The sequence below is a fragment of the Lichenostomus cassidix genome, chromosome 19, assembly GCF_008360975.1.
Source record: "Lichenostomus cassidix isolate B80296 chromosome 19, HeHo_3.0, whole genome shotgun sequence".
NCBI classification, from domain to species: domain Eukaryota; kingdom Metazoa; phylum Chordata; class Aves; order Passeriformes; family Meliphagidae; genus Lichenostomus; species Lichenostomus cassidix.
In genome coordinates, this window is record NC_139499.1 from 717,807 (window position 1) to 724,937 (window position 7,131).

The 7,131-nt window shown below is 42.3% G+C and overlaps 1 long non-coding RNA gene across 1 annotated transcript; it reads right to left on the bottom strand.

The window, feature by feature from the left end:
* Positions 1–2,350: 2,350 nt before the first annotated feature.
* Positions 2,351–4,643, bottom strand: LOC146428919 (uncharacterized). Its single transcript, XR_014855881.1, has 3 exons — positions 4,402–4,643; positions 3,881–4,084; positions 2,351–2,782 (listed from the first exon to the last, which is right to left on the bottom strand). It is a non-coding gene; the product is annotated as an uncharacterized LOC146428919 (long non-coding RNA).
* Positions 4,644–7,131: the final 2,488 nt, after the last annotated feature.

Below are 7,131 nucleotides of genomic sequence, written 5' to 3' on the forward strand. Positions count from 1 at the left end.
TGAAGTATCCTCTCAAAAAAATATTTCTCCTCGTCTTTAGAAACATATTGGAGTGGTGGGAGGGGGCTGGTATACTTTGAAAAGAGTATCAGTGGAAGCAGCTCAAAACAGGGAAGTTGTGTAAAGGGAAGCTGCAAAACTAATGAGGAAAACAACTGAAAGCAGCAGTAGGGTCTTTCTGGGGGAAGGGAACTGGTGCAAATAAAGGTCAGCACTGGGACCAGATGGTGAGCAGCTAGTAACCAGCAACTGTTCCATCATCCAAATACTTGCCTCTTTCCCCTCACATGACATGCATTATTCAGTAGCAGCAGAGTTTTGAAGGCCTAATTAATCCTTGCAATCAAGTTAAGTTTTCGGTACTTAGAACTAAGTTAAGTGTGGTATTTTGATCTGGTTCAATAAATAGCCTGTGTCACTTATCTCCCTCTCTCATGCAGACTCTCTGAAAAACTAAATTGAGCATGCTGAAATTTGTTTAGTGAAAAGGTTTTCTTCAGAAGTTGTCTCAGAGAGTGAGGCAGTAGCTCAAGGAGGACTGTATCGCTTTGAAATGGGACTAGGGACTATTAGTTATTTTGGTACAGAACGGACAGAGATGGGGAAAATAAAAGCTTGGGCTATTTTTCAGTCCTCCCAGTTTAGAAGAGAGAGAGTGAAGGTGCTTCACTGGCTGATGGGTGCCATGCAGGGAGACAAAACAGGCTGTCCTTGCCCCAAGGGCTCAGCCCCAACAGCCATCCCGTGTGGTATGGGGCCCTGGCAGAAGTGCCCCACAACACCCTGTGTGTTGTGATCCACCACAGCATCGAGGGCTAGGGCCTGCATTTAGGTAAGATGTAACAAAAATAGCAGCAGCAGTAATGGAATCTTTGACACAACAAAGGAGCCACAGTGTTGCCCTCCAATAGTCACTCCTGCCAGGCAATTGGAGAATGTTTTCCATCTTCACTGATCTGAAGCTTTTGGAATGAATATACACTTTCTATTTCTGAGATAACAGAAAAAATCCTTCCTGAGGATAACAGCAAAAGAATATTTAGTGACAATCAGTACTATTGCTAATTTTGCACGGTCTTCAGTAATTTACTTTCCCCGTGTCCTCATTTTCTTCATTTGCATACTACACCTTGTACCTACATCCCAAGAGCTTTAAAAGGAAAAAAGGGATTTATATTTGGCATGATACTAATCGCTTTTGCAGCATGTATAAATAACTTCTGCAGTGAAAATTTAGGCCTGTATCTGGCATATTTAGATTAATAGGTTTTTTAAACAAAAATATATAAAAAACTACAGAACACTTGAAAATAAGTGACTGCTGTCAGGCACCTGGTGTGATTCTTGGGACTGTCTTAAGCAGGGCCAGGAGTTGGACTTCAATGGTCCTTGTGGATCCTTTCCAGCTCAGGATATTCTATAATTCCGCGATTCTATTTTCTAACAGAAAATATTTGTAAGAGCAAAATGATTTTACAGTCACAGGCTGCACATAATACCGCAGAGATCTATTGAAAAACAATCATGAGAAGGTGTTAAGATTTTATTATCCTTTTATTTCTTCCATGTTTTGGTAATGTTAGAAAGCCAAAGCCCTGAGAACAGGAAGCAGAAGGGGAGCTCTCTGTTGGTACTTGACAGTGCAGAGGCAGGAGAACCATTTGACAGGAGCAGCCCAGCAGGACAGGAAGGACAAGTGAGGAAAGGGCACTTGGCCAGACCACACAGATCTTGCCTGCAGGAAAAGAGCAGTGATATTTTAAATAAAATTATGTGTTCTCTGCTACTTTAAAATAACATTTGCATTGGTCCTTGTGACTGTCTGGCCAGGAGAACTAGGGGTAGCTGACTAGTGTGACACATGTCTCAGAGACAGCAAACTGCTGAAATACTGTGAAAGAGAGAAAATTCATTTGTTTTGGTTATAGGGACTTCGAGGTCAGGTTAAGGAATTTTTAGGCTGCTGTTACATTTCCAAAAGAGCTAAAACAGCAGCAGAAGCTGCAGCAAGAAATATCACCTCCTTCTGTAGCAAGTTTGATGCTATCACAGCTTCTGCATCAATAACAACCCCCAGCAAACTGGGGCTGCGGGTGATGCTGAGTGCACGAGATCCCTACCCAGCACAAAGCCACAAACAGCTGTGGGAAGGAGTGCAGTCCAGAGACTGCAGATCCCTTTGGAAGCAGCTGGTGAGTACTGGCTACCTCAGCAGCCCTCCACAGCTGTGGAAGGAGACCTGGATCAAGTGCATTGTTGACCTCTCCCAGGCTGTAAAACTCCTGTGCATGACTGAACCTTGAGCTCTGCTGCAGTGTGGGCTCTATTCAGTACCTTACACTTGTTTAACCCCATGTGCAAAGTCACTGGTAGTAGGGAAGTGTTATTAATTCTTGAATGTTCTGGAAGCACAACTGAATTTCCCAGGATAATGACTAAAAACTTGAGCCTTTGAAATGCAGTGACCTGATCTCCTCAAGAAAACAGGCCTTGGAGACCACGTGGTCAATCTACCACCAAGCTAGAACACCCCTCCAGGCCCTTAGGAACCTGGTAGCCTATTTTAACAAATATTTACAGAGTAATAGACAATTCAAAGACAATCACATTCCTGCAAATTTATGGCCATTAGCATCTAGCTGAGGTAGGGACCCAAATAAGCCCCTCTGCCAGGAAAAGGCAAGTGAATCTCAGTTGTTCATACTCTGCTTGGAGGTCACTGTCTGGCCTGTCTTCCTTATTATGGCTCTCACAAAGGACATGTAAGGAGGCTGCAATTACTCTGTAGAAAAAGAAAAAAAAGCTCAACTTCACAGGCAGCTTCACTCCATTAGCTGTGTCATTCTCAGAACAACTTGGTGTTTTTAGAACATTATAAATTAAAGCTTTTGGTTTTAGTGCCAGAACAAATGGCTGAAGCAGTTGGAAATTTCTGAAAATATTAATAGTGGTAGTAATACAGCACATAAGGTTCACTCTGTATTTGGTTCTTGTTCTAATGACTTCTGAGTAGAAAAGAATATTTTACTAATGATATATTTTAAAAGTAGTTCATAAGTGTTGTATTTTTATTATTATATAGTACAATTATTCCTCTTCTCTAAACTTCTGAATCATTCAGTAGAAAAAAAAAACCCATCCAGTGTTTCCCCCACTGAGTCCCACATTTCAGGGCTGAGCTATTACATACTTTAGAATGAGACTGTTTATTGAAAGCCTTTGTATACAGTCAGCAAGCAAGCCATGTCTGCCAATAGCATGTAGGCTGTTCTGCAGCCAGGATTGCTCACAACACCAGGGGGAGAAGTCCCAGCCGTTTGGGTGACCTCTTTGTCCCAAATTAACAGCAAAATACTAGTTAAAGTTCATAGACTTGACTGAACTTACGCTGAGAACATCGTGGTCAAAGAAATACTGAACATTACAGATGTTTCTATGCATCTGTAAAAATAAAATTACCTTTTCCTGACTTTTAGCAGCAAAACTAGGTATGAATCTGCAGTGTTTTCTTTTGCTGTCCTTGTCTCAAAGAGGAGCATAGTCTCTGACGCTGCTCACAGAGGAGCCCAGGGCTCCTCCTCTGACCCATCCAGCCCAAGGTTGAAAACCACTCCCACAACACTCCCTTCCTTCAAAGAGCTTCTGCATTGCAGACCTGTAACACACTGCCCACTGTGAGTCCATTGGCATCCAAACCTCTCTGTTGGCTTTTTTTTTTTTGGTGGTATTTTTTCACCTTTCATAGTGAGTGGTAGGGCATAGCTGGGAGCTTTGGAAGTAGGTCTCCATGTATTACTGCTGCAGTAAACAAGTGGTTTCATTTCTCACACTAAAGAGAAGAAAAACTCATCTATACAAGGTGATGGATGATTGCACTCACCATTTGTAACACATTTTAATAAAATTGTAGGAGAGTTTTCCTCCCTACAGCATTCCAACAGAAGGTAATTCTTTAAAGCCTCTCTCAGTGTCACAAATGTTACATCCTTCTCTTTAGCTTAGACATATTCCTTTTTCAACAGGTACTTAAAAGGCACAGAAATTTCCTTTCAAGATGGTCAGGTTGATATGTTGTCCACAAGACCTGCAATGAGAAACACTGCAGTGAACACACCACGTATCCAGGATTTCCTGCACACCTGCAGGGGCATGTTTCAAGAACCTACTCTGTGTTTTGGGGCATTTTTCAGACTTGAGGCTCTCTGGTTGTTGTTTTGAGAATCCAAGGTGCAGGTGGGCAGCTGGGGAGCGTTGGAGGCACAAGGCTGGGCCTGGCGCAGTCTGTCATGGCAGGGAGAGATCCCTGTGCGAGGACAGAGAGCGTGGAGATGGGGTAGGGAGGCTGGCAAACCCTGGGCTTTGGGGCTTTTTTTTAATTAAAAAAAAGTAAGAAGCCCTCACCTCATAACAACTGCAAAGCATGGTGATATAAACTATCAAAGACCTGAATCATTTGTAGGAGAATTGATGTAACTAGTGGCTTCTCTTTTGTCCCGAGGCTGGAGGAACCTGTGCAGGTGCAGGAGCACAGTGGCTTGCAAGTGCCACAGCAGGGACAGGGTGAGGTGCACCTGCACAGCATGCTAGTCACAGCTCAGATCCAACAGCTCTGAGAGCAAAGTGCCAGAGATTTGTGGGCATTGCCAGTGTGGAATGTGAGGAATGGGAGCTCTGCTGAGGCTGGTGTGACCTGGGTGTGTGGCAGTGGAGGACAGAGAGAAAACACCAGCTAGACCATGAGAGGTATTTCCTAGAGAAAAGACTGCAGTTTTAATTATGTGAAACAACCACCTCAAACTTCCTAATGAGGATAGGAGAATGAAGTCAGCTCATACCGCGGGGAAGAAGGAGCTTTACAAATTCTGTAGCACTGCTAAGTGCTGATTTACAGTAATTCCTTTCATTTCTTTTCTAATTAAACATCTCCTGAAGGATCAGGCCTGTCAATGTGATCTGAGGCCTATAGCCTGAAGTGTAAAGTGAAGCAAATTGCCTGACTTGCTTGTGATGATAGAGTCATTTTGGAAGGAGATTGAAAATCAATACTTGTCATCCCTGCGCAGTGCTCTTTATTCAGAGGGGCAATTTGTAAGTGTAATCTGTATGAGTGTAGTGGGAGCATACAAAGTTACAGTACTAGTCATGCAGAGTGAAATGACAGAATATAAAATATAGGCTTCTTGCCATTTTATTCATATTAATGTCAAGGAAGCTTATGAATAAGCACAACATTTTAATTTAGTGCTGTGCACTGAGGCCACTTGCTGCAGCTTTTGGCTTAAGCTGCATCCAGCATTACAGGTAGCAGTGTTTGACATGATTTCCCCAGTGACAATGTCAGGCAGTATCTGTGTCCAACTGCTTTCAGCAGCAGCAAGGCAAACCAGGGCTAAAAAAAGAGAAATGGATCAACCATGTGTGTGCTGGGAAAACAGCAGACAAGCTCTCAGTGATCATGGGGCTTAGTCAAACTCCAAGAGAATAGCAGCGCTGGAGTGCAGATGCAATCACAGAGGACAAGAGGCACTCAAGATCTTGTGCTTTTCTCAAATGAGAGCACTCGAGAGCAGAAGACTGACAGCTCCTTACTCCAAGCATTATACAGTCAGGTGCGTTGTTAGCTCCCCCTTGCAGCCCTGGCAGCTCACTTTAATGTGCACTGGTGGCTAGGAACAGTTTTCCTTCTGAATTTCTCCTGAAATGAATTTGCTAACTATGACAATTATTGGGACAAATTAATTAGGTCAAATTAGACAGGGCCAAATGGGCTTTGGTTACTGAGTAAGGCTGTTCAGCTCACTTTACCTATTCACTCTGTCAGAGCCAGAGAAGTGAGATGTAATTCTAGTCAGCATTGCTACCTCTTTGCTGTTACCCATCTACAGTATTCTCTCATGCTGAAAAAATTGGTGACATCATAAAATATAATATGATATTTCTCTCTGTGGAAAATGAGTCTTAAAAAAAAAAAGTGACACAATTATTTCGAAAAAAATTTAGGTATTTTGAAGAGAACTTTCTTCTCCTCAAAGCACTACATCACTCCCAAGATAGAGATGCTAAAATTATAAAAGTTATGAAACTGGCCTAAAGCCTTCCTATGGGGAAATCTGTGCCTGAGAATTATTCAATGGAGAATATGGGTTTCCTATGGGTGTGCATTTTGCATCTCAACTGGCTCAGAGTGGATTTTAAATTGTTATATTTGAACTTTTTTTCTAAGGATGTTTTCAGTTAATTTGCACCCTGCCTTAGCTCAAGAGACAGAGTGGACAAACAGAAACCAAATGCTTCTTGGATCACCTGCCAGAACTCCTAAATTGCATTATAATTATTTCAAATAATGAAAAGCTTTCAAGTCCCTATTTTTCCATTTAAAGAGTGATACTTTACTAGCCAGGCCTGCTGACAAAAGCTGGTATTTGGAAATGGTGTAAATTGCCCAAGTTCTAAAGCACAGTCTCGTGGGATTCCCAAACTTTACTTACTTGGGTGTGAAGAACAGGAAAGCTCAGTGGCATGCTGGTTGTCATGCTGTATCCCCTTGCCAGCCCTCCCGAAATCAATTGGCACATCACGTTTCCTGCAGATGGACCACAAATGGCACATGTACAGCTGATGTGCTCTGGCACTCAGGGAATGAGATTGCATTTGCCAGTTAGCTTGCCAGCCAGAAGCCAGATTTAATTTGGAAGAGAATGTTCCACAGTTGTTTAGAAATAGCAAGGAGCAGATTTTTAATCATCCTCTGTTCCTCCCTGTTCAGTCTCATCCTCTAATTGGTAAATGAGAGGCCCAATCAGCTCAAATCAGGGAAAAAAATGTGTCTCAAGCAGCCAGTGAGACAGAAAACAGAGGTATCCACTCCTTGATACCATGATCTTGCATCTGTTTGCAAGTCAGATTTAGCTAATCACAGGGTCCCAGGGAGCAATTAGTCTCTCTTTCTAGGTTCCATGTGTAAATTCTAGTAGAAAAGAGATTTTTTCCACTTGCTGCCCTGATTATTTTTGCTTGCTCTTAACTATTTGCCATTTTATCCACCAGAAGGGACATATAATGTTATTTTATATGTTTGTAGATAAACACAGCTAGACTCAACAGAAAACATTTTAAATTGAGTGTAGTAAC